Source organism: Lonchura striata, chromosome 1 (assembly GCF_050655825.1).
Source record: "Lonchura striata isolate lonStrDom1 chromosome 1, ASM5065582v1, whole genome shotgun sequence".
In the NCBI taxonomy this organism is placed as follows: Eukaryota; Metazoa; Chordata; class Aves; order Passeriformes; family Estrildidae; genus Lonchura; species Lonchura striata.
Window position 1 is genome coordinate 60,774,802 of NC_140703.1, and position 27,519 is coordinate 60,802,320.

At 41.1% G+C, this 27,519-nt stretch overlaps 1 protein-coding gene across 7 annotated transcripts in view; it reads right to left on the bottom strand.

Annotated features, from left to right (window-relative positions):
* ELF1 (E74 like ETS transcription factor 1) overlaps positions 1-27,519 on the bottom strand; it is an 88,364-nt gene that overhangs the window by 40,269 nt on the left and 20,576 nt on the right. For 2 of the 7 annotated variants that reach the window (XM_085556488.1, XM_085556467.1), the window contains exon 1: positions 26,701-26,874. The exons of 2 other annotated variants lie outside the window; for them this stretch is intronic. The gene's annotated coding sequence lies outside the window, so the exon portion shown is untranslated. Of the gene's footprint in view, positions 1-8,422; positions 8,556-26,512; positions 26,655-26,700; positions 26,875-27,519 lie in introns of those variants that run through there. 3 more of the 7 variants (XM_085556474.1, XM_085556493.1, XM_085556477.1) reach the window with 3 other exon arrangements.

Sequence of the window (27,519 nt, forward strand, 5' to 3'; positions counted from 1 at the left end):
CATCCAGAGTGAGACACACAGGAGAATCAACGTCAATTGCCATTGGTGATGATTAGGATCTGCCTTTGTACAGGAGATTTAACTTTGCCTTGTTTTTGCAGTAGGCTGAAACTCAAAAAAATGAAGATCATCTTCCTCTCCCCAGTGCCAAGCAATTTAATTAGGGAGGATCATGTCAGAGACTCGTACTCCCTCACTCTAGGAAATGTAACAGCTGCTTTTCCTATATAGGTTGTGGTATTCCCAAATTCCTAACTAGTGATGGCAGAGTATTTAGGCATTTAAGTCACTAGATCCTACCCTTCTAAGAAATCAGGAAACTCAAGATTATGCAAACCTCCCCAACTTCCAAAGCATGTTCTAACTAGCTGTTAAAAGGTTTGTAAGAGTAGCCACAACACTAACAACAGAATATTTACTTTAATGAGAGTTGCATGCATTAACAGAGAAGAAAGTACAAGTACGTAGGAACCATTTCAACCTCAGTGCTTCCCATTTTAGTGGTTGACTTGAATAGTTAACAAGGCTTTCTCCATACTTTGGCAGAGTTATGGCATTGAAAACACTACATGCAACCATATAATCCTGGGTGACTTCCCTAAATCTAATTATTTGGCCTTCCCTTTTAGAAGAGGGAAGCCATTGCCATTGCTAGCATAGTGGGAGTAAGCACAACTTGGCCCAACCTAGACTCCTATCATCCTGTATACCAGCCTGAAAGTAAAGTATATAACTATATAATATATAGTATATAACTATATAATATTGCCTACAGACAGTGATTCAAGTAGGTGAATCTATGCCAACAAGGATGTAACAACTTTTTCAGAAGAGAAGACAATTTACACAGAGTAAACTTTACATAAAGTAATAGAAGTACAACTTCTCTTTTGGTTCCTGCTTAGGAATAAATTGTAACTGTCCAACAAGATTAAATAATATTTTAAGTTCACATCCTGTAATCACTGAAGAGCAACTTCACTGTAAATAATCACAATGCAAGGAGGGAAATACAAGAACCTCCTCAGTTGTCCAAATGGAGACTTCTGTTTAAATGGAGGTTAAGCTAATTGTTCAGAGCCTGTATACTGCAAGACCTTATAATCACGGCTATTACACTGACTGAAGCCACATGTATGAACAAAGGCTACAAGTTCTTAAGACCCAGTAAGATTTCTATGGTCAAGAAATATTAATAGAGTCAATGTAAAATCAGGATAAAGAACACGTGGAGACACAGGCCACCTAGTAAGCTCTTAAATATAAGGAAAACTGGAGGTCAAGCTACCCTAAAAATTTTAAAAGTTTCCCACATGCACGGGGAGCTGACATTTTCTTCCATTACTGCCAGGTTATTCATTATTCTGTAAAACATTAACATTTTACAGTACATACTATAAAATCAAAATGTACACTAAATGCATAAGATACAAAAGCTGTGGCAGTAAACTTACTAAAAGCCATAAAGAAATATTTCCTCACTTTTTATTTTAAAAAAGAAATAACAAAACTCTCAATGCAATACTAATTATCCTGATTTAATATCATTTAAGAGACTGCAGCAGCATAATGCTTTTGATCCACACAAACACTGCTTAAACCAGTCACACTTTATGCTAACATGAAACTCCTAATCACCTGATACCACTGTAGGAATAGTCAGTCAAAACCTGTTTTATGAATTCTTCACTGTGGTGATGCAGTGATGTGAGACTGTTCCTTCTACCCTACACCCCGACCCCAAAACCACCAAGGGCTCTATATAAAGTCAAGCACATTTTTTACAAAAGAAACATCTAACCACAACATTAGTATCAAATCCAAAGATGAGTGAACAGGCTTTGGTGAGCGTTTACATCTAACTTTATAAAGGTTAGGGACTCAGACAATTACTGTTTGCAGAATATTTTTCATTACTTCTGTTGCAGCATATAGTAATAACAAATGATCTATTGGGCAACAATAGCACAGCAGACTAATGCAAAAGTGCTTTTCTTTAATCCATATTACTTTCTCTGCCATATAGAAAACAAGAGCAGCTTTTCACAGAAGCCAGCAGAATTCTAGACCAGCTATATTTTCCTTCACATCTATTTTTATAAACTGTGCTCTCATTATTCCAGCTATCACAGGGTCCTGCTGTCTATAGGCTAACACAAACACGACTATTGTTTTTGCTATGTAATGCCACTTATCCCCTGCCTGATTTTACATACATCTGCAAGTAGAAAATAAGTTATTTGCAAACAGCATAAAATGTGAAAATTCTTTTCACATGCAAAGTAAGCTTGACCACATACAAATAATCCTAGGAGAAAGGGAACCCAATATATATTACCATAAAATTTACATCAAATTTACAGAACTACAGAGGAAGTAAGGTTTTTCTTTCATTTTTACTAACTGTTGTACAAATATATTATAAAAAGCACCATTAAGACACAACAATATAAACAAACATCTTGATTTTGGTTAATCCTTGAAACAGAACTCAAATTATTTCAATTCCCCTGGAAACTCCCATCCACTGATTTTAATATCTAGAAACAAGCTCCTGAATCAGTCTGTCAAAAAGCACATTCAGTCAATCTAAGCTTCAGTACATGCTACTCTAATATCCCATAAGATGTACTGTAGGATTCTGTCCTAGACATCAGCTAGACATCATAACTTTTTCCCCACCACTCTTTACCATGTATACCCTCCAGTTAGTCCTACCCGTTGAGGACTAACTGAGCCAACTCAACAAAACTTCTAAGAAATACCTCCAGAACCAACAGCTTTCCAGTGGTGAAGCTGCAATATTGCAATGAGGCTCCATGTTGGAATCCACAAATTCTCCTTCAAATCCTGATAATATGAGCCAGTATAGGCCACTCTACCTTATCACTCAAGTACTGTAATGCAGAACACCAAAATAAGACAATGGCACCATACTGGAGCAGGCATAGCATCAAAGTATCAGGCAGAAACCCAAAAATTTGCTAAATGTCAGCTATAAGCTTAGAAGACTCAAGTCTTGCTACTGAGAGCATCCCAGATGAGCTGAATGATGCCTCCAGCAAGCTACTGGATCCAGCCCCATTTAGGGTTACTAAAGATGACTGTTATCCTGCACTGCCTTTTTAATGAAATTAATAAGATCATTCATACATTTAAAATAAGAACCAGCTTAGTGCTTTAAGATTAAAGTGCAAATCTGAATTCTGAGTTACTGATGAAAAAATTCCACTCATTCAATAAGAGGAAAAATCGCTTGAGACTGGAAATTCCCGCTGATTTTCTAAGTCTGCAGCATTAGCACTAGTCTAGAAATGTCAAAGTTGTGACTTAAAAGAAAAGCAAAGCTGAACCCCCCCCCGCCTTCCCTACACCATGTTGGATACAGAGAAAAGAGGAGACTGAGAGGAAAGGGAAGATTCAAGAAATCTGAACAGAAGGACTGAGAACCATCTCAGGTGAAGTCAAACACATGGATGGTAACCACACCATTTCACTATGTTTCTAACTCCATTCTACCAACATAGGTTAAGGATAGTTCAACCCAGAGTCAGTTCATCTGCTGAAGAGTCAACAAGTATCATCACAGAATCAGGTTTCCTTAAAAAGGGGGCAATAATAAAGCTGAATAATACTGCAGTTCTCTAAATGCAGAAATCCCAAACCAACAATGATCTTTATATATAGTCCACACCAAGCATAAATGTTAATAGTTTAGTATTCTATGTCATTCTTCATAGGCTAATTTTTACTGTCCAGTAATATCACAAATTTGCACCGGACAATGGATTTGAAACATGCCCTTAGACCCAGTGCATCTGCACTGATGAAATGACAAGAAGAACAAATTCATATATGTCACTTGGTACAAAAAGTTTCTCAAGGCTCAGTCTTTCCACTGCTCACACAAATTAAAGGAGATAGAAAAACAACATGGTTAAGAGGGTAGAACTGAAGAAGGAAAGATACAACATAAGGAACAGACTCAAGTCTTCTGAGAGCATCCATGCTGCCTAGGGCAAACTGTGCAAAGGCCAGATGACATAATAAAAGCCAACAGTGACCTTTGCTTAGCTTTCATTAAGGACAAAGAAATCATCAGTATCAATAAATCCCTGTTTTGCAGCCCGTCTGGAAACCACAGGCTCTCAGCGCATATACAGCAAGGAGGAGAGAGAGTAAGAGGGTTTATGTGTTAAATATAAACAAGCATAAAACCCCAAAACTGACACAAAATCCAGTCAATATCAAAGAAATTAAACTAACTCACTTGACATAAAAACAGATGCTTACTCCAAAGACAGAAAAGAACACAAATGCAAGCAACAAGCTCTTTGCCATCACAAAAAAAAAAAAAATTATATTTTAATCTCTTTTTTTGTAACTATCTCTTTTAGCCTGAATATTTTAATTTGAGGCCAGATTCCTTTCCAGACTACTAACAGTAATGGCTCCATCACTGTTTACGGACTCCCCCACCCCTGAAAACCATTTTCTTCTGATCTCCCATGCTCCCTCAGATTTTTTAAAGTCCCTTTTGTTCAGCACATTTATGTAACACAGCTGTTGTACACAAACCCAGCAACCTGGCAGAGCATTGCTGGGAAAGCTGAAAAAAATTAAAGCATGGTTGAGGCTTTTTTTCCTCTGTATCCTCTCCCACCAGCACACTCAATGTGTCAAGGCAGCCTCAAATCAGCGTAGGTGTGTAGATGTAGAGCACTCTAATTAATTGATTTATGCTGCAGCAACAAAAGATCAGCCTACCACCAACAGGCCAGGCCTAAAGAGCAACCCAAAAGATACTGAGGTGAGACAGGCTTTTCTACTGAAGCTCCTGAGCTCCAAAAAAAAGTATTTGAGCGTATGTTAAGATCAAGCCTCCATAATTGGATCAAGCAAGGAAAGGCTAGGCTCGGTTTTAGTTACCTCTCTGCTCTAGCAAAGTAGAGCAAACCTAACAGGAAAAGTTAGCTGACCTAAAGCAAGGGAGTAAGGACACTCCAGGGGGAATAGAGGGTCCAACTCCACTCTCCTGCTTCCCTATTCCCCCAGCATGAAAATAATTGAATTTTGCATTTTCATAGACTGCACAGTATAAGAAGAGGTTAAGGAGATGGGACATGACCCATCTCCCATGAGGGGACAGCTCCATTCCATCTCTCTTCCCCAAATCATGTGAGAGATTGTACCTCTTTTCCTCCTTGCCTGCCAGCCCCCTGCTCTCCTTCCATCCCAATCAAAACCGTTTAGTGGATTCAAACACCATTTTGCAGCTGCCCAACTTTCAGCATTCAGTAAGACACCAAAAATAGAAGAAAAGGGTAAATTTTTAGAAGTGGCTAAGCCATCATCTGGCTACTCATACAGCTTTGAAACTTTTCATATTGAATTTGGGTTACTGAAGGTCACAGATAAATCCCTTATTTCAACTACAGTTGGATAAAAGCCACGTAATGTTGCTTCACTGCACAGCCCCTACTCTACCTGCCTGCAGGACACACATACCAGCTGCAGTTGCATGAACATGTTTTACATCCATGTGCACATGCATCACATATGCACCAAAGCATATGTACAAAATGTGTGCCCTTCTAGTGACTTGACTTTTAACTTCTGGTGCAGCTGTTTTGCCTACCAAAGATTAAAAAAACCCCACAATCTCCCACATATCTATACAACCAGAGGATACACAAAAGTCCTTCTTCTCTGCTTCCAGTTCAGTCACCTCCTCCACTGTTGCTCATCAATACCCCAGTGCCACTGGGAAAACATATAGCTTCATCTTCCCCTCACCCACTGAAAGCCAAACAAACAAGATGAACTACCCCCCCACCCCCCCAAAAAGGACACCTAAAGGAGAGCGTCCCCCAGGCAGTGCAAGGGGACAAGCACACAGTTTGCCAGACCTTCAAGGATTCCACAGTCTGTCTACCAGTCAGGGAATGGAGCAGCACCAACATCTCAGGGCAGTAAGAACGCCTTGGCCTTGGAAAGCTAACATCTGTGCATAGGCATTGTCAAAAAGGAGAGGAGGGGTAAGTCAGGCCTTTACTACCTGACAAATGCTGGCCTCAAGCACACCATCACACTGAGCTCCCTGGGAACCGACAGTATTACTGCCCGTCTTTCTAAGAATTCTCTGTAGGACTATCTGAAGGTCTCTTATCCTAACAAAACCATCAGTTTTTGTTATGGGGAATATTTCTGAAAGCATGGCCTTGTGCAGCAATGAAATATGGATCCAAGGACAAGCTGAAAAGATAACATTCATAACAAACACTTGCTTCTCCTCTTGCTACTGCATAATGGTACATGAACACACTAATGTCCAGTAAATGCAGAGGCTGGGAAGTGTGGTTTGCTGGTCCAAAACTCTTGGCAATCACTAACTTGGTCTTCCCCTTGATTCCGCCTTTTATAGTTAATTCATCATTATTGGTAAAAAAAGGAAAATATCAGGTGATCATATTTCACAGGGAGACACTCAAGTCAACAAGAAACTACTTCTGAAAGGATGAAAGAAAAGCAATTAAAAATGCATCAGCCTAGATGTACTTGCTCAAATTCCTTGCTACAGACACAACAGAAGTCAAAAGCTTAGAAAAATTGTAAAATGTTTTTAAAACAGCTCAATGTAATTAGACCAAATTAGTCCCATTACATAAGGATTTCTTTTTAAACTATGGAAAAGGCTGTCTTAACACACGATAAACCTTCAGTAATGCAGATTGCAATTATGTCTCTAAATGCAGGATTTTGCTGTCATTTTATTCCTGTTAACTGTGCACTTTTGGATTTACATATTCTTCATCAGAAAAATAGTAATATATTTAACATTGCAAAACCAGAATAGATGGACTACAAGTTGCATATGACACTGCAAATGTCCATAGTATAGCTCACCAAGTGGTAAATGATATTAATTATGGAGAGAAAAGAAAACAAAAGATTTCTCATTACGTCCTCTCCTATAACAATTAGTATATGCTATTTTATCCAATAGTAAATTTGCAAGAGCACACTGGTTTTATGTCTTGTAATAAGATAACCAAATTACCAGCATTAATAAGTAACATTAGTATCACATATATCTTCCTATTTTTTATACTGCACAAAATCTCAAAAAGCTGTTTTAATAAAAGACACCAGGAAAACAGTAAATTGATGAAATCCCAAATCAGGTTCAGAACTCTTTTTTACACCAAATGTATTATTCCAGTAACACAAAATAAATGTTTTAAAAGGCACCTTTAAGTTGTTTCTTTCATTTAACAGAACTTTTTATGGAGCATAAATACCACCATCCTATAAGCATCTATAACAGTAGAGCTGCAGATAAGACAAATTTCACTGATTTCCAAGGGAAAGATCCCTTGGATCTTTCAGAAAGAGCTGAAGAGCTCAGCTAAAACAGGATATAAAGAAACCTGTAAAAGAGGGGTGGTGGAGGGGGGAAGAACTGTTTGACCCTGGAAGATCTTGCTCTTTTGATTAACACATACAAACAGAAGAATGAAGTAGTGGCAGTGGGAGGAAGAAAGATCAGAGAAATGAAATATAATTGCTTTGGAAGGGTGCCAAACTTCACAAATTACCAGTTGTTAGTCTATACCCAATACTGACATAAAACTGTCAATTGTTCTCTAAAAACCATTTTACCCATAAATTAGTAACACAGTCATTATTTTTAAATCACCAGCAGGTAAAAGTTAAGTTTACCAAAGCAAAACTGGTGGCCAAAAACAATAACTATTTTTTTAGCTGCACTATAAATGAGCACTATATATACATATATATATATATATATATATAGTGCTCATTTATATATATATACAAATATATATTTATGAAAGAGGAAAACAAAAATAAAGAGGCCAGCAGGGATCAAGTTCAAGTTAAAAGTTTCTTACTCCAGGCAACCTCTTCCAGACAAGCATCAGTAATTCTAGATCAGGGAGTTAAATTCCTACAGGATTTTTTCAGTATTCTGGCAAAATTGCTACAGGACCCAGCTCAGTAAAAACTCCATTACAACTTCTGCAACACAGATTTTTAGCATTTTGTGGATTTCGTTTTGCAATTATTTTTTTTAAAAACTCTTCTAACAGACTGTCAAATGCAACAAACAAAATATTTCAGTAAGTTCAAAATTACTCTCTGACACAGCCACTGAAACGCTGAGTGATTTGCATTTCTATGTTTGAGTACTTGAGCAGTTTCAGAAATCTGAATTTAATGGATATGCACCAGCTAGAAAGCGGCACAAACTAATCTGCACAGAACCTGCTGAGGCCTCCCCTTTCCCGAACACAGAGACTTGGACTTCAAGCCTCAGTTTGGTAACTTGTTCTTGTCAGTGATGTTTATGTTCAAGGTTGCATTCAGCAAGTGCCAGTTTGAAAAATATAATGTGTCTTACCTTTTCACTGTCTTTAAAAAACCTGTAAGAATACAGAGCAGATTAGGCCATGTTTCTGTTGTTTGCCTCTCATTTGCTGTCAGCTGTCAGCAAAATGAACAGTCAAAGCCTCTGGAGCAGGCTGGTATTAATCAGCTAGACTTGAATTTCCAGTTCTTTTACATTGCTGTCTATTTTCCTCCATTAGGTTAGCCTGTCCTACCCTGGTATCAGATTACAGGGAGCCAACATTTATAGCACCTTGCAAAACAGTCGAATATATCACATACCGAAGTCTGCCTATACCTGCTGCCCTCAATGCTTAACCCTTTCTACCAACAGGACAAAAGTTTATTCTGAGTTAGACTACATCAATTACAAAACATTTGCAGCAGAGGCATTGTTTTCCCTTCTTACATAACAGCTACACAATGGAGTGAAATTTCATTTTAGGAACTGCAGAACACAGGCAGGCAACACCAAGAACAGAGGCTCCAAGATGCCCCCAAGAACAAACCTGCATCTGCAGACCCTACCTCCAACAAGAACCCTGGTCTGGAAGCACTTGCTGCTTATCTCAGCAGGTCTGAGAAACCCCAATCCCCATTCTGGGTTCAAGATCATGTAATTATACTGATTCCTTGCCTCCCCTCAGACTCTGCTGCTGGAGCAGGAGGCAGGCAGGCGTGTTCTCGGCACGTAACTGGAATGGTGCAAGGAGAAGGTGTTTCCAGCCATGGCTGTCCCAGCAACACGGGCTTCCTTCTGCCCAGCCAGGATGCAGTGCTGCCCTGGGCTTGGCTGTTCCACCATCTCCCTGATGGCTTTTAGCCTAACTTCCCTTTCTGGAAGGTGTCCTGCTAACCCTATTCCCACAGACTAGGGCCTACAATTTAGACAGTAGCAAGTCAAACCCTGCAATGCTGAAACAAAAGGAGCAGTGACTTCCCTCTTTACACAAGATGCATGGCCATCCCATGGCCACCAGCTGCAGTGGTAGTGCTTCAGAGAAGTACACAAGGTATTTAATGTGTTCTTGTATGACAGCTACCTTAGCTTTCCTACATGCTCATCATGCATCTTGGACTTAAACAGAAGTTTAACAAATGAATATGTATAGTCTTACAACTCATCCAGGGTCGTTCAGTCATCCTCCTTCTTGGGACCTGTGGTGCATTTTGCTAAAGCTGAGAATATAGGGTGATAGACCATTACATTTTATTAGAAAGTTAACTCAGAGCAGAGATGAAACACACCAGAAGAACTTTAATTACATGCTGCTTTAACTTAAATCTTTACTTAAGTAACTTTTACTCCTTTAGATAAGAATCACAGACCTAGTCAAGGCAAAGCAAAATAAAAAAATGGCTAAGAGGGCTTGTAATGAGAAACAGTACAGCCCATACCACAAAGCACTTCAACTAACACTTATATGTAAACTGCTCTAACTCAGCACTAGACAAGCATTTTGGTCTTCAAGAGATCCTACTCATTTACAAGAACACTTTTATTTATATCCAAGTTAGCACTGTGGTTAACAATTACACATGAGTAAAATACAGATACATATTTCGGTCTTATTTATAAAGCTTATCAGTTAAAACATGTTTTTGCAAACCATGCCTGAAGCTTTTTAATCTATTTCCACAAAGATCTTCATTTACCTTTACCCATAATATCAGAAATTAAGTACTCAGTCATGCATTTCCAATGGTTATACCACAGGAATTAATCAGTGAGAACTTTTGCAAGAACCAGGCAAGAAGTCACCTGTTTTCTACAATCTGCAACCAGTCAGAGCACATATACAGTGCCCCAACATACATTTTCCCTAAACATCCCCAAAGGTCCATTTTGTCACCTATTCAGTCACAACTGAGATTACGTCTTTTCAGAAGTTTTTCTGAAACAGTTTGATGAGTGAACTAAGGCAAGTAGCATTGTGAATTTTTTGGTTTTAAGGGCTTGGGGAGTCCAACACTGTTCCTAACACAGACAGGGATTTACTCATGAGGTTAGGATGGGAGAGACAAATCTCCATCAGCAAATCTCTTGGAAAAACTAAGGCACATCTCCTGCTGTCAAAATCACAAAGCTGATACTTGCACTGAGCCTTCATATATATTAAAAAAACCTCAAAAAATAACCAAAAATGCCCAACCCAAGAAAAGGGGACAACACCTCCTAACATCTCACAAGCAGAATTACTTAATTCAAAAGTCTGTAGAAATGGCAATGAAAGGTAATTTAAGAAGAGGTGCAAAGTACCAAACCATACCTACAATCAGGCAACCTGATAAGGAACAGCTGCACACAGGGAAGTCAGAGCCACCAGTCAGACTTCTGAACTCCCTCCCACTAACCTCCAAGTCTGACGACTCTGGGGTAGTCTTTTTCACTGATTGTCTTTTCTAATAGAATTATCTGGAGTTTTTTAGCACAAGTACATTCAACTGAATTCTTGGCTTAAACAGGATTTTTACAGTAGCTCAGACAGAATTTACATAGGCTAGGGTAGACATGGTCTCTTAACACCAAAACAAACCACATCTCTAAGAGTCTCCCAAGGCAAGATGTTTGTTACACCTTTCTGAGGTGAAATCTGTCTGATTTCCAGTGTAATTTACAGATCACTGTAGCTGCAATTCACGTCATCTAAAGCCTAACAAAAAATTTTGAATTTAGTGAAAATTATAGACTGAAGGATATAAGCTTTTAAATTTGCAGGTAGAAGGGTAAAGGCTAATTTGGGTTGGAAGGCTGTAACTCTATATTTTCCCTCAGCAGGAGTCACAGCTCTGAGCTGGGATGTGCTTTCTGCATGGAAAATTTGTACCAGCATCAGAGATCACCAAGAGAAAGACAAGAAGGAACAAAATACTCCAGATATTCTCAAGTAAAAAACAATAGGTGAGACCTGAACCATACAGGAAAGGGAGCAAAGTCACCTGCTGACCAATTTGCTCTGACTCAAGGAATACTTTCAAAACATTAGCTTAACACTGAACTTGAGATTGGCTACAACTTTAAGAAAGTACCAAAACACACACAGCACTGAGACATGGAGGGAGGGACATTGTCTTGGTTAGAAAATGAGTATTACATAGCCAGAGGGACTTCAAAAAAAAACAAAACAAAGGGGAAAAAAAACCCAAACCAACAAAACCCAGACCTTAGGCTCTTGCTGTAACTTGTTTGGTATACAAACCACCTTGTTACTAGACAGCCAACTACTTATGGGTGTGGAGCACATAGCACAAAGAGTTCTATGTGCAGGTTATACCAAAAATCTCCTTGTAGATACACTGAGTATCTCCCCACTGTACGCAGAAAAAAGCAACACAATTCACTTGTTTCTAGACCTTCCAGACATGACTCCTCCATCCCCGCACAGAAGCTGCAGGTTTGAGCTTTTTATCTCCAATCTTGGTCATCATCTTTCCTTTTTTCTCTCTATTAGCATCTTCAGCATTACTCACTCGATATGCTTTAAGAGTGACATTTTGAGAGGCAAATGCTTCTACACTGTTCTTATTTCGCTCTTGCATATGTTTGTCTCATTTCAGCCAGCTTTTCAAAAGGTAATCATTACCTTTCAGGTTCCAATTTAGAAATTCACTGAACTGTGCTGTTTTCACAGACTCACAGAACTGTGGGCTCCCAGGAAAGCTGAGCAGAGGGGCAGAATCATATCCCTCACCCTGCTGGCCACACTGCTTTTGATGCAGCCCAGGCTTTTGGGGCTGCAAACACACGTTGTTGGTCATGTCCAGCTTTTCAGCCACCAGTCCTTGGACTCTGAGTATGATGGTCTCTTTACTTCTTAATCTTGCACTGTAAGGGTCCAGAACCAAATGCCTTTTTAAAAACAATGCCCTTCACCTATTTGTTCAATGTTGCCCTTCCCCAAAAGCTGCTTCTGGGTTAAATCAATGAGATACTGAAGGCTGCCTGAATTGGAGAAGCAGCATTAACACTGAAGTTTACAGATGTTTCTGCTGTACTGAACATCTATCCAGGACATAACATGTTACAGACCCAAGTAATTTAAATGTCTGCAGAAAAAAAAAAAATCTTAGTTAAAGAACCAAGCAGAGAATATCTAAAACCATGCCTTGAAAACCTCCTGAAGGTGAGAGATTGCTTACACAGTTGTAGTGGGGAAGAACATTCACTCATGACATAATTAAAAGTTAGCTTTTTGGGCCTTTAAGCTCCCAAATTTAATGCACTTTGAAATGTAATATATTCATTCAGGTTCTTCTAAAAATGGATATGCTTCATGATGTTTAGCATAATTACAATAATAAATACATTAACTTTCAGCTATGCAGAATAAGACAGAACCTAATATTCCCATGCCATTTGTACATTTTTCTTTTTACAGATCAGTGTAGCCTAAATTAATGTTCTAAAGTATTTGCATGGGGTGGGATTAAGAAGGGAGACTATTAGTCTGGAGAATTTCAAACCATTGAACTTGGCTATTAAGAGAATATAAATTATCTTCTGATTTGTTGTTAGACTAACAATTCCCACCATGGGGTTTCAAACAGTGACAAAGCACAACTTAAAGACCAACAAGATTAAAATAAAAAAGCAAAAAGATTTTTCTTAAGAGTGTTATGGAAAAGGAACAGGGTCTGCAAAGGTCCCTCCAGGGAAGGCAGTGTCTGGACAAGCCAGTATTTCTCATTTCGTAATGTCTGGGGAAGTGTACACTGAAGCCTAAGTCACTCTTATATGAGCACACACCTGCTCCTGGGAGACACAGAAATTCACTGCTAATGAAATGAACTTGACACAGAATTTATGAGTGTTGCATGAAAACACCTACAGAAACAGTGTATTTTGGAAATGTTCAGAGCTCCCACCAACCAGGTGTAGAGAAATTCAAGCCTCACTTCTTCCTCATTTCATCATTCACGTTCCCATGTCTTTTGCAGAACTAAATAAGGTATAAGAGGTGGCTGCTGTGCATGTGCCTGTGCCATCCAGCTGCAGCCCCCACCACTGGGCTCTGTGAGCCAGCCTGATTCCCCAGCTGTGGGGGAAAGCAAGGCAGCAGGCAGGGCTGGGAGGGAACCAAATCCCACGGGGAAAATGCAAAATCGCTCTATCACCTTGTGTTGCGTTGTGTGCCCAACTTGGTCCCATTCTGCAAAAGGAAGCAGCACAGTCTCAACGCAGCCAGTGGCTCACAAACCTGGAGACCTCTTTCTACCTCCCCTCGGCTCTGCAGAGTGAGTAATATAGATATTTCAGCATGCACCTGCCCCCCTCTCTCAGGCATTGCCTGAATGGGGTGACTGCACAAGTCCGCTCATGCTCCCCAAAAGAGAAACCCTTACAGTGTCATACACAGAAGGGGAACTGAGGAGACATATTTCTCCTACAGCAGCTTTTCCCCGCTTTAACCCACAAGGATAAGATTGTTTCTACCTTTCCTTCATTCTGAGAACCTCTAATGCTTCCATAAGAAAACACTAAGATTGTTCTACGTTTTCCATATAATGAATGGGAACAAAGGTAGGTTGCATCTCCTGAAGATGAAAGATCCTTCTTCAGGTGACATCTGACTTCTCTAAATTTTCAGGAATTGATGCAGGCCCCAGTGCAGAGAACCAAAATATGGTTTGGATTGGAAAGGACCTTTGAAGATCACTGAAGTCCAACCCCAGTGCCAGAAGCAGGGACATCTGTCACTAGATCGCATTGCTCACAGTGTCACCCAACCTAAGCTTGAGCACTTCCAGGGATAGGGCATCCACAACGTCTCTGAGCAACCTGTACCAGTGCCTCTCCATCCTCATTGTCAAAAATGTCTTCCTTATGTCCAATCTAAATCTATGCTCTTTCAGTCAAAAACCATTTCCCCTTTTCCTGGCACTACAGGGACCTGGTAAAAAGTCTCTATCCTTCTTGTAAGTCGCATCTATACACTGAAAGGCTGCAACAAGATCTCTCTGGAATCTTCTCTTTTCTGGGGTGAGTAACTCTTAGACTTTCTTTACAGGATAGCTGTTCTAGCCCACTGACAATTTTCATTTAGGTCTCTGGGAAAATAAACATTCCAGCTTTTCTTGCAGCACCACAGCCTCATCACGCAAGAAGCTCCTCAGCAGACATCATCTCTGTTATGAAAACCCACAAATTATCATAGGAACCAGAGGCAGAATGTTTTTTGTGTATCACTTCTAATCTACCCTTTCCTCTCCCAGTACAACATTCAACCCAGAGGGAAAAAATAAAGGAAAAAAAAATAAAAACAAACAAAACCCAAATAAATAAAAAAAAAAAAAAACCCAATGAAACAAACAAAAAGCTATAAAAAACACCCCACAATAAAGAACTAAAAAAAACACCAAACAAACAAAAAAAAGCCCCCCAAAAAGAAGCAAAATAAGAAAACACAAGGGAAAGCTGAGTGGTAGATGGAAGATTAAGTAGTACAATAAACAAGGTAATGCAGAGACAGGCTGCTTTACATAGTTTCTAATCCATCCTTTAATTTATCCTCCACCCTACTTTCTTTTTTTCATTTCTGTTGTCTAACATTTCATCTGCTTCTGTGAAGTCTCAGTCGTTTACTGGGGCCATAGACTCAATGAAATAATATCAGAATTGTGTGGAGGTGGGTAAAACCCCCCAAATCTACGATTTTTTACAAGATGCCATACACCTCAAGCAGTTTTGTGGAAGTTTTACTATGTGTTTACCTCAGGGGTTGTGCCCTGTTTGTATCTTTAATTTCTCAAACATGACAGTACTGAGAACTGTGCTCAAAACCTGAAAGGGAGAAAGGCCAGCAGAATCATCCTGTCACTGTGAAAGGCTTGCAGCGCAGCTATGCTAGCATGGTGAGAGCTGGTGCCTTTCACAGAGGCGAAGTGCCGAGTTTTGCCCTTGTGGTGCTGGCTCCTGGCCCTGCAGACACCCAGGGGACCAGGAGCTCAGAGCGGTGCCTGCCTGCGAGTGCAGCTCTCCTGTGTACGCGAAACCTCTCTTGCGGGCTGCCACGCAGAGCACCCCATAGCCAAGTACAAGGCAGGACGAAAAAACCTGAACAAATAGCAACAAAAAATCTCCAAACTCCTTACCCATCCAATCTCACTGCCCCTACAACATTTCAACTCTGAGGAATGTGACCCTCAGGCTGAGAACACCTATTTTAAAGAGCATATAATACAGAATCATTTTATCACATGGCAAAGATATCCCTACTCAATGCTGGTTACTCAACAAACATACAGTTTAAGGAAAAAAACCCAATATTCTGGGAGCTATGCTGTCAAAGGCTGATGCATGCACAGTTTCAGTTCTAAAATAATTTTGATGTGCAGAGTACTTGGTTCTCTAAAATCTGATGCTGGGGTAGATACTAGAGTTCTAGTTTCAGTAAATTAATTATGTTCCAATAAGATACATATCTTTAGAAATCATGCAACCTACATTAAAAAATTACACCGTTTCCAATAGAAGTTTTTATGTGCTTTTTCTGTGCACTTCTAAAAAGTGTTTCACTGAAAGCCAGAGCTGTCTCAAAACCACAAGTTTATTGAAATGAAAAACTTAATAATTAAAAAGAAAGAAATGCTCCAAAGATCATAGATTTTACAATAAAAACTGGTCAGGTGACGTGGCAAACACCTGCCCAGAAAGATATTCATGAAATTGCACAACTTGAGGCCCAACCTGCTCATTTCTCAGATGCATTTAAAAACTCCCACACTGGTAGCTGTGGAAAACGAAACACTGGACCTCAGCTGTCGCTGTGTCAGGATAACTCCCACGGTTACTCTCTTACAATTCATGCTTCAGGAGTTCAAGTCCTGTTTTCTGTTGAACTAAATAAGCCTTGACCTTTACTCTCAGGTGCCTAAAGAAGGGGCTGGGAGGGACGAGAAGGCCGCAAGCGCACGGGCGCAGAGCATGGCGCTGGGGAGACAGTGGTTGCACAATGGCTGCCTGGGGCGGGTGGCGTTGCCGTCTCTGGCGCATCTGCTCCCTGCTCGTGGTTTAACGACAGGAAGCGCCGCCGAGATACCCGCGCCCAGCCGCCAGCGCTTCCCGCCCGCGCTGCCACCTCCGTCCCCTGCGCGGGCCACGGCCGCCCGTCGGGAGCACAGACTCTGGGACACCTTCTGAAGAAACAGAACAGAGAAAAAGGGAGTAAATTAGGCACACATGCAGAAAGCCAGCCAGACGGATGGAAAAAGAAGCGAACAGGTCAAGCGTATTGAAATGTGGCCCCAGAAGGCCCCGAAGCAGTGTACAAAACACTGGTGGCATGTTCTCATCTATCAGGGCCCAGGACACCAGGCAGGCCAGTTGTGGAGGGTTTGAGTCTGGTCTTCTCAGCCAGGCTTGTACACCACCAAGAAACCAAGTTACTTTACTTGGTAGGTGAGATCTTTAGATGTGAACTACAACTGGTGGGAAAAAACCCATCGCCAAAGACACTACCAGCCTTTTCTACGACCACCCTGTCCTAGAAATGGGGACAAGTTAATGAATGATCTACAAGGCTTTTCCAACACTAATACCTAGAGTAACACACCTATTCATCTACTGCAAAATTGAAACCCTGAAGAAGCATTTGGTACCCATGTGGTAAGCACAAAAACCAACTGCTAGACAAAGCACAACTTTTCAGTGAAAAGCAGAAACTCCAGCACAGCTATAACTTCTATAGTATCTGTATGTGAAGCAATATGCTATACCCAGCTCCTCTGTAAGTCTTTGATTTGTCCTCTGTTCAGTCTTAGATTTCCCCATAATATCATCTGTCAGAAAACATAATTTCCTTAGTCGGCCTAAAAACTGTATTTTGAGGCAGGATGAGAAATTATTAAGATGGCCTCATATCCATTCTCCATCAATGACCAACTGGTGATATAAAATGAAGGAAAACCAATTTTGTGCTTTTATCTGCAGGGTTCCCAATTAAAGCAACAGAAGAAATGTCAGTCATGTAATTAAGTTGGGAAATATATCAGCCAGTAGATACTTAATTGATTCAACACTATCACGTATTGCTGTAGTCTAGGAGAATTTTCTGCATAAACCTAAAAGTAGTACACATCTTCACTGGATTTCAAGGAGTATCTGACACATTTTACCCTTCACGGAACCAAGGTGCTCTATTCTCACATGGTCTCTGTCTCCACCCCAAAACAGTTCAGAATAAAAATGCCTTCATTTGGTGACTGGCATTCTTAGTAGAACAGCCACCTCAAAGTCAGAGGTTTGCAATTTGCTGAAAAAGAACAGCGTCCAAATTCTCCTCATTTCTAACTTAAAAACATTCCTCAGTTAGGTTCCTCTGATACAGCATATATTGTCCCTGGCTTTCATGAGCTCCCACATGAGTTCTGTGACCACCTAGGTTATTCCACTGAACCACAGGTGTCTCCTGTCTCAAAAGACAAGACTACATCACTCCATGTCACTGAATGCTTGACCACTTCATGCCCTGGAAATCAGAATGAAAGTCCTAAATTAGTACCCATCAGACACTAAGAGAACGTTTGCTTCAGCAACATTTCTGACATCCACTTAAGACACATATCCCACCCTTAACAAGTACTCAAGTAATCCCAAGCAGCCAACAAATTTAAAAAAAAAAAAAGAAAGATACAAAAAGCAATAGTTGCTCAAAAGCCTTTCTGAACAAAAAAGCCTTGCAGCATGAACTGAACCTTACTAAATTTTGCTGGATTGGCAAAAGAAGAACTGAAAAAAAAAAAGTATTTTCCATCTCAGATTCCAACAATACTATGTAGCCAACAGCATTTTGCAGATTTGCTTCTTAGTCGTAAGTCACATTGGTCATATCTTGCAACATGTACTGGCAGGATTCAGTGTTTTCCTAAGAAAACTGGGGTGGCAGATGCTGACACTGGTCCAGAAATGGTTTGCTCTCTAGCTGGATATTCTTTTTAACCCTGAAAGTTCATCTGTGTCCTGCTAGAGAACAACAGATTTTAACACAGCAAACATTTCAAAATTCTCATACATATTTATTTTATGTTGTATTACTATGGTACTAGCTCCAAGCATAACAAACACAAAAAGTAGTATTTACATGCAAATTCATATCTATTATATTAATTATAGATTATTAACTTAGAAATTTAATGTAAGAAGCATAGGGCTAATATAAGAGGGGGAGGGGAACATTCCTTTATAAATTATTTTGAGGCACCTTAAAATCATCTAAGTTTCCAAGCTCTGTATAGTTGAAGCAAAAATGCAAAGGTAAATGTTGAGGTATTTACATTTATAAAAGCAAAACAAAAATCAGCATTACTTAATTCTTAAAAGACTGAAAATTTTCTCCACGAGATTGCTGCTGCACGGCATCAGGAAGGCACCCACATGCTCCTGCATTTGTTCTTCTGACTCAGTTACAGCAAACACAAGAGGAGTGGTCTCCACAGAATGGCTTTTCCAGCAGAGCGGCTATGAGTCAACTTGCCTCATGTCTCTGCACCTAACAGCCCAACTGCCTGGCTCTGGTGTGTTTTTTGGAAAGGTAGGAGGGACCACACCTCACCAAAGCAGCATGAGAGGAGAGGAGCAAAAGCGAAACTGAGCTGACTGACAACCGCTGACCAGGCTCCCCAGACAGAAAGAAAGAAACTGTCTCCATGGTTTTAACCAGCTTCAGCAGAGAGGAACATGATTTTTGATTCTACCATATCCCTTTAATAAACACTCCAAGGAAGACATTTTCCAGATAACTGAGGAATTTTTTACAGTGTTGACTTACCGAGCAGAGCACAATAACCAGCTATTCTGTTTGCACTACAAGGCAGTACAGTGCAATGAGTTAATAATTTATCATGGCATTGCTCTTGGCAACTGACCATAATCAACTTCTAAAATTCTTCCTCATTCTTACATTTTTAGTCTCAGCAAAAATATGGTACACTTAGAACCTCAACCCTACCAGAACACTTCTTAGCTGAGGTAAGAGGTTTAATCTTCTTGAACACCTGCTTTCCCTCTGGATTGTTTCAGGCTCAAAGCAAAGGTCATAATTTCATTTCAATAACCTGATTTAGCAGACAGGAATAACTAAAATATTTTTAAACAAAGCAACAAGTTAACATTCTTTCAAAACTGCAGCAATGCAGTTCTCATCCCTGCATTTCCTTCCCCTTCTTCTCACAGAAGTAAAAAGAACAAAGCCCAAGCTTCTGCCTTCAACAAAAGCTTTTATTTATACATGATCTCAAGTTAACAAGCAAACACCTTTTCCTCCCATTTTACATTATCAAGACTTATGCCTTTATATAACTTCGGGCAATACTTAATTTATTAGTTAACACATTCTTCTCAATCAGAAGCATCCAGCTGTGGTGTTCAGATAATGCACTGGAAAACAAGCTTTGATGTGACATGCAGAAGAGACTTAAGTCAATCATTTTAAGCATCACTTTGCTGAAGCACTGGCCATGAAATGTGGTCCATTTCCAAGGACAACTCTCCTACTTTGTCCTTCCCCATGTTGCTCAATCCCAGCTCTTACAAACTCCACAGCTCCACCGCTCTGAAATCAATCCCTGACCTGGTTCAGTCAACCAGCCCAACAACTTCTGTGGCATCGACATCTGACTTGCCAACTTGGCTCATCTTGGCTGAACCAGATAAGGAAAAGGTTGCTCTCGCAAACAGCCTGGACTGCGGATAGGAGGGGAAGGCAATAAAGCACTAGGAAATAATCTATGCTGTCAGTGAGAAAAAATGAGGATGGCAGTCCTCAAGCAGCTGGATGAGTGCTCCTGCCAAGGAAACACCCAGGAATGACCATGCCCACCTCTGACTGTTTTGCTAAAGGCACGTTTTAAATCAAATTAGATTGGTGCAGGTTCACATGCTCACAAAAGCATCGGTCTAGAGTTTAAACTGCATCTTTACTTCAACTAATACAGCTTTACTGCCGAGTCTTACCTAAGGGCAAGCTAAGGGCCTGGGCAGATGCTAAATGAGCTGTTTAAGGATTTACAACCCATCACCTCCAGGAGAATTCACTATCCGAGTAAAACTTGCTTAGCCCAAACCTCCCTCCTGTGCTCCAGGGCACATCCACGCAAACCGCTGCTACACGGGCTTAATGGGATGTGCCACCAAGCCAGCAGGGAAGTTACACATGCTGCCTTCACTTATGAGTGAAAAAGCAGATGTGTGAGGCTGAAGAACCTTCAGTGTGCACCTAAGCTCTGTAAGCACATGATGTGTGAAAAAACAGGAGCCAGTGTCAAGGCACTAGCATTATTCTCCCACCTAATTAATAAATACGAGGCTTGCTCATGACAGACTGTGTAACAGGTTCTCTGAAGGCAGTCTCTGTCAGAAAGAAACTACTTTCTCCTCAACTACTTTCTCCTCACAGTAGAGGTTTCACCCCACCTAGAGATCCTCATTTAAGGCAGCAAAAATGAACCCACCAAACTTCACATTGATTTTTTTTCTCTTTCCTTTTTTTACTGACATGTTGCATCTGTGCAACATGCATGCATCAGTAGTCCTGGGTCTCCTCAAGGCAGTGGGATTTTACCCAGCTAGCTCTTTGCAAGTAATAACTGCTACTGTCTCCCCCATCAAATGCATAATTTCATGTCATCATAGACCAATAATTGCCATCACAGCTTTTCTATTTATGAAGTCTAAAAATACAAATTAACAAAATGTTTCTGAAGCCACATGAACACATGGCACCCATAAGAGACACTTTAAACACTATCAACATCAGAATCTAGACACAAAATATACCCTTCCAGCTACATTGCTTCAAAAGTATTAAAACTTTTCTGCAAATACCCCTGTTACAATTAAAAAAAAAACATTTGTAAGTCCAAGCTCTTATCTTGTAGTGTGGCAAAAGTTTTTCATATTTCTTACAGTTGAGAATTATTTCTACTCCAGTACCACTGAAACAAGATTTAATACATATCATTTGAGGGACCATATTAAAAGACAATTAGGTCTTTATAAAAACAAATGGTAGAATGTCACATTACATCAAGCATTCATAATCAGATATATGTGTATCAGAAGTGCCCAGATAGGAAAGTATTCTGTCAAAGGTAACTTTCTTGCTGCTTTTTTCCTCCGGAAATTCCTTCATAGTCCATATTTAATTGGTCCAAATTAATGGTTTCTGTGTAATAATCATAGAATAGTTGTCGTGAGAAGGGACCTTTAAAGGTCATCTAGTCCACCCCCCTACGGTGAGCAGGGATATCGTCAACCAAACCAAATCAGGTTGTTCAGCTTACAGCCTGTTCAGACAAATTAAAACTGTGTTTCACTTAGTTGTTTCAAAAGCAACTTATTTCATTGTTGCTTTGAACTGATACTAAAAAAATGCACTTTTTTCACCGAAGAGGACCAGCACTTTTAAAAATGCTGCAAGCCATCCTCAGCAAACTTCGGACTGTTTTTCAACACAGAAAGTTTCATTTTCATTCATATGACTAAACCATCTTTTTTCTGTACAGAAAAAAGGTCCCCAAATAGACACTTCCTCTCTACAGTTCCTTCTTTTCTCTTTTTGTAATAACATTAGTGGCCTTTTAAAAAACCGAACCAACAGGATGGCCTCTCAATAGCTCACCACCAAGAGTACCTAGAGCCCTTTGCTGGGCTCACAGAGCTCTCAACAAGCTGGTTTGGAGGCACTGTGAGACAGGGAAGTGAATTCTTGCAATGTGTGCAGTTTGCAACCCTTTGCCCTCCGTGGCCCGTAAGCTTCACAATTATTTTCTTGATAGCTAATACTCTTGTTTGCATGCTTAATTTACAGGCATCGGGACAAAGCTTGCATAGCTACAGAAAGTAAATAGTTTAGAGAGGCTCTGGAGATGGCGGAGTGAAAGCACAAAACAGAAAATGCATCAAGAGGACAAGAGTGAATAATGTAACCACCACCTCCGAGGACAATGCCAGGCAAATTCTGTCATCGGCAGACAATGTGCAAGCCCTGGTGCCTTCAAGACACGGTCTTCATGAAAGCTCTTCCTAAGAGGGTCATCTTCTGGTTGGAAAGACAGCCTCCTCTAAAAACAAACCATGTCATCACATCCTTGGGAAACTATTCTTGCTAGTTCCAAAATTATGTAGGGCAGCAGCACATGTAGCAGGCACAAAGAGGAGGAAACTGACAGTATTCTTGTCAACTTGCTTTTAACTTGAAATTGAGTCTGGTTGGAAAGGCAAGTTAAACATTAATTTTCTCTCAGTGGTCAGCACTGAGTATCACAAATTGTAGCTGTAGTTTCACAATCATATTTTGCTGCTTCTTTCCCTAGCTGCAACTTAAAACTGAATAAACACCAAGATAACTGTAAACTGGAGAACAGGCGAAATGACTTGATACAAAGCTCAGAAGAGCAAGGTAGTTTTGTTCTAATCTGTCAGCTTTATTCACTCTGTCAAAGGATCTCATGAAGAACTCTAGTAACTCTAGAGAAACATACAGCATGACAAAACAGTCTACGAAGCCACAATAAGTAAAAATGTTCTTTTTCTCAAGAGCAGACAAAAATTTGAATCACCCAAGCTCACCCCTTCCTTCCAACACAGAAACTCAAGAGCTGTGCAGCATGACATTTATACTGAGCCGACTTTAGAAGTCAAACCACTACCATGCAAGAAGGTGAAGGAAATGAGGAAGGAGCTCACAAGTGAAGTGATGAAACCGTTAGTACGCTAACGGCAACATTCAAGAATCGCAGAACATTCTCCTCAAAACAAAAAATGTATTTGGTAAATTCACACAGAAATGTTGATGATGACTTAAATATAGGGTGCTCTAGAAATAGACTAAAATGTCTAATTATAGATGAAGACAGTGACATCCAATCCATTCCAAAGCTACTCTTTCCCACAGTTTCCAACCTATGCACTTAGCATTCCTAGTCCTAGCAAATGATCCTAACCATAATATCTTTTCCCCCAATACAGAGAGAAATAATTTTTACATGCAAATTTAGGAACTGGAGGTTCTTTCCAGGCTAACAAAACTACTATCAGTTTCACATAGAAGCCTGATTGAACGTAGTACAAACTCACACACAACACAAGGGGAGTGATCTCTTTAAGAACAAATAAACGACCTGAGCTCCGACCCTCTGATTCAACAGTGAAGATGGCTGACAGGTAAGGCCTAAAGCACACCAAGGTAAGAATGCATAATCTTTGGTCCCTAGCCATTTGGATCTTCTCAGCAATTCCCACACAGTGGGAAGCTTTACTGAAGGACAGGCTTATATTGAAGAATAAATAAGCTTTTACCTCTACATAGATTGGCCAGTTCTGGTCACAAAAGTGAAAATGTCCAGAGCCTTTCACATGGCTGCTGCAGACTTTTGATAAGAAAAGACTTAAAATTCCAGTAGGTATAGTTTCTGTCAATTACTTTATCTCTGAAGAAACACTTAGGTAAGATTTTAAAAAGCAAGATTTAAGAATGCAAATAATCTCTAAAACATGTCAGTGGCATTAAAATTATAAGCACCATAAATCACTGGCATATAGTAGCAAAGTTTCAGAGCTTATTGTGCAGACTGTAACCAAGGCTGGAAAGGTGAACCCCACCTCCTGCCACTCCTGTGCTGAATCACTGTGGTGAGGAAAGTCCTTGCTCCTTCTCGCATACCCAACAAAACTCCAGTGAGTTACCAAAACTGTCAGTGAAAACAACAAAATCTGCAAGCAAAAGCTGAGAAATTTTTGCTAACAACTGCAAGAAGAGAAAGCTGTTTTGGAGATCACAGCTTCTCCTCTGACACAAAAGAAAATCCTCAATTTTTCTTTCTTTTCTATCAGCTCACTGAGCACTGTCCTGCCACAGTTCCTCCCTTAAATACAGCTGTGCTGAAATACACCTCATGTATTCGGCTTTCTTCATACATCAAGAGTCTAAAAAGTAACAAACACAACCAAAGTACAAGTTTTCAGCAATCCTTAAACATCAGGCTATACCAGGCCAACAACATTATTCAAATCTGGATGTCTATCTCTTTTTCTCTTCTCATTTGAGGACCAAGACCATGGACTTGACAATTCTAATATTCAACAGATGAGAAAAGAGCACATTAGATAACCAACACTCCTGTAAAGGCAGGGATCTGGAAATAATGTTCAAGCTAACTGGCATCTGATGGCACCACTCCCATGGCTCTCTCAACAATCACAAACAATCCAAACTGAAAGATCCCTGCCTTGGGGGTGTGTGGGGAGAAAGGTGGAAATTATTTTTTTTTAAAGACAAACGCGGGCTTCAGCTACACAAAAACTAACACCATTTCTCTCTATCTTCTTATCTTCTAATCCATTTCTCTGCCTTCTAGATCTGTCTAAACTGTCACCTGCAAGTCTTGGGTCTTGGGAGGACTTTCAAATGACATTTTCCTAGCTCCACCACTGTACCACAGATGCATCCATTGGCCTGGCAAAGTTCTTGTATAGCAGCAAGAGAGAATGAACATGGCAGCTTTTGCCTTCAAAGGAAAACTGCTCCTCTGTGAAGCCCTGATCAAGAGAAAGTAGCAGCAGACACTTACCCTTTAGAACACAAAAAGCCTTCTTTCCAAGATAAGCAGCTGCAGCTTGGGAGATGACTTAAAAAGAAAAATTTAAAACCTCAAGTTTTTAGGGCTGGAGGTCTCAACAGGGTCTGGTGTAAAAGAAAGGAGGGGAGAAAAGAGATAAAGAAAGGGAGGGTCATGTTGTACCACTTGCAAGCAGAGAGGCCTAGGATCTGAAAATAAAAGTCGTGATGATAAAAGGAAAGATGCAAATATATAGAAGAAACTTCTATTAGAAACACTTTTTTTTCCAAGTTGTTCCTTTGTAATTTTATCTGTGATTTTTCAACATGTAACAATGCACCAGATAAATCCCCGGAACACTTGCAAAACTTGTTGCTTTTGGAAAGAAAAAAAAGCAAAATGTAAAATGAAAATATAGTGAAAACACATTGTCGTGTAAAATGCCGAAGGAAGATCTGTCTGAACACTCGGAAGGCTGAAGACAAGAAACAGCCTCACCCAAAACACGACCATTTACTTAATGGTTGCCTCCCTCTCCCTCCCCTGCAACTAATCACAGTACTAAGCAAGACTCCATTATACCTCTCAGATACAGGCTCTAGACAGTAAATGAACCTGGAAAGTATTCCCCTGTGCACAACAGCTCAAGTGCACTGTCATTTAATTTTCAGTAAGAAGATATCAAATTTTATTTCTCAAGTGACAAATAGAAATGTAGGATCCAAAGTTATAGACTGAGACAAAATTTCTAAAGAACATTTTCGTTCAACAAAGGTGGAAACAGATTCTTCTTCAAAAACTTTGCTAAAGTTCAGAAGTACATAATTAGGAGAATCACGGTGGTTTTCATCCACTGAAAGTTTAAGAAGCAATTTGACGCACCACAATTACCTCCAAGATTTTCTTCTCCCATTACAGCTACCACTAAGCCTATTTTCTAATTGGTCTGCCTTGTGCAGCATCACCATAACTTCCATTTTTTAAAATAATTTTCAGGAAAAGGTTTGTACCTGCCCGCATAACAACTCAACTCCTTCTATTTTGAAACGATACCGTGGCGGCTGCCGCTAATGGCTCTGTTTCGGCAGAAAGAGAACTTCAATTTAAGGGCGCAGCGAATGATTTGTCTTCGAAATTATATTTTAAATCTGCCATTTTAAAGTCACCACGGACCACACCGGGCGAACAGCGGTGGAACGAAGGTGTTCAAAGCCGCAGTGCTGATGGCCAATTTCGCCCGAATCGCTCTGGACCGCGCTCTGCTCCATGCTAGCCGAGTCCAGGCACACGCAGCTTCAGAATAGATAAAATACGTGTATTTTACAGCCCGCTGAGCAGCGGCTGGAGGGCTCCGACCGGCAGCCAGCCTGGCACCCGCGCACGCTTAGAAGGAGACAAAAGTACAAAACGCAGCAGAATTACAAGTCAGCTGTCACATTGTGCAGCGCGCTGCTCAGAGCGGCACAGCCGCGGTGCCCTTTGCCCGCAGCAACAGGCACAGCTTCAGGCAGCTCCCGGCGCTGCTGCCCCGAGCCGTCCCTTTACTCACGGCGTAATTTATATTTCGCTTTTCCCTGCTGCTGCGCTTTTCCAGAAGTTCCCTCTTCCCCGCAGTTTCTCCCGACGGCCGCGGAGCGCTGCCCCAGCGCGGCCGCACGTCGAGGCAGCGCAGCCGCCGCCCGCAGCGCCGCGTCCCCGGCCCGCCCGCCCGGCGCTCGCCCCCCGGGCAGCACGTACCGCCCGGCCGCGGGCCCGCGGCGCCGCCCCGGCCTCCCCGCAGCGCCGTGCAGCTAAAATGGCTCCTGTCGAGAGGGGGAAGTGGTGCCCGGGCCCCGGACGGTGACTCACCGCGGGGCCGGGCGGCTCGGCTCGGAACGACACGACACGCCCCGGGGCGGCGGCCGGCGCTCCGCCGGGCCCGGCCCGCAGGTGGCGGCGGGGCGCGGGGGGCGCGCCGGCGGCGGCCTCGTGAGCCGCCCGGGCTCCGCTCGGCCCGGCTCCTTCGTGCGCGGAGAGCGCCCGACCCGACCCGCGCCGCGCCGCCCCGCCGCGCTCCCGGCACCCGCTCCTTGCGAAACATCCCACCCCGCTCCTCTCCATGAGTAATAATTCAGAGGCAATTAGGTTGGAAAAGACCTCTGAGATCATCGTGTCTTACCTATGACCAAAAACCCGCCTGTCAACTAGACCACGGCACCAAGTGCCACCTCCAGGGACGGTGACTCCTGTCACCTCCTTAGGCAGCCCATTCTAACTTCTAGCCACCCTTTCTGTGATTAATTTCTTCCTAATGTCCACCCTAAACCTCCCTTGGCACGGTTTAAGACTTATCCTAAATGAGTGTTTTCTCTTATCCTAAATTAAATGAACAAAACACGTTTCTGTGGAACATCTCATCTTTTCAACCAATATCATCTTGCTCACACCAAACTGGTTAACTCCTGAAAAGGAGTGAAACTTTAGAGGGCCAAAATGCTTGGGGAAATTAAGTTAAAGTGCAGTATCAAATGGAACACAGACTGACAGTCAATGCCGGACCCACGGTTTCTGGGATTC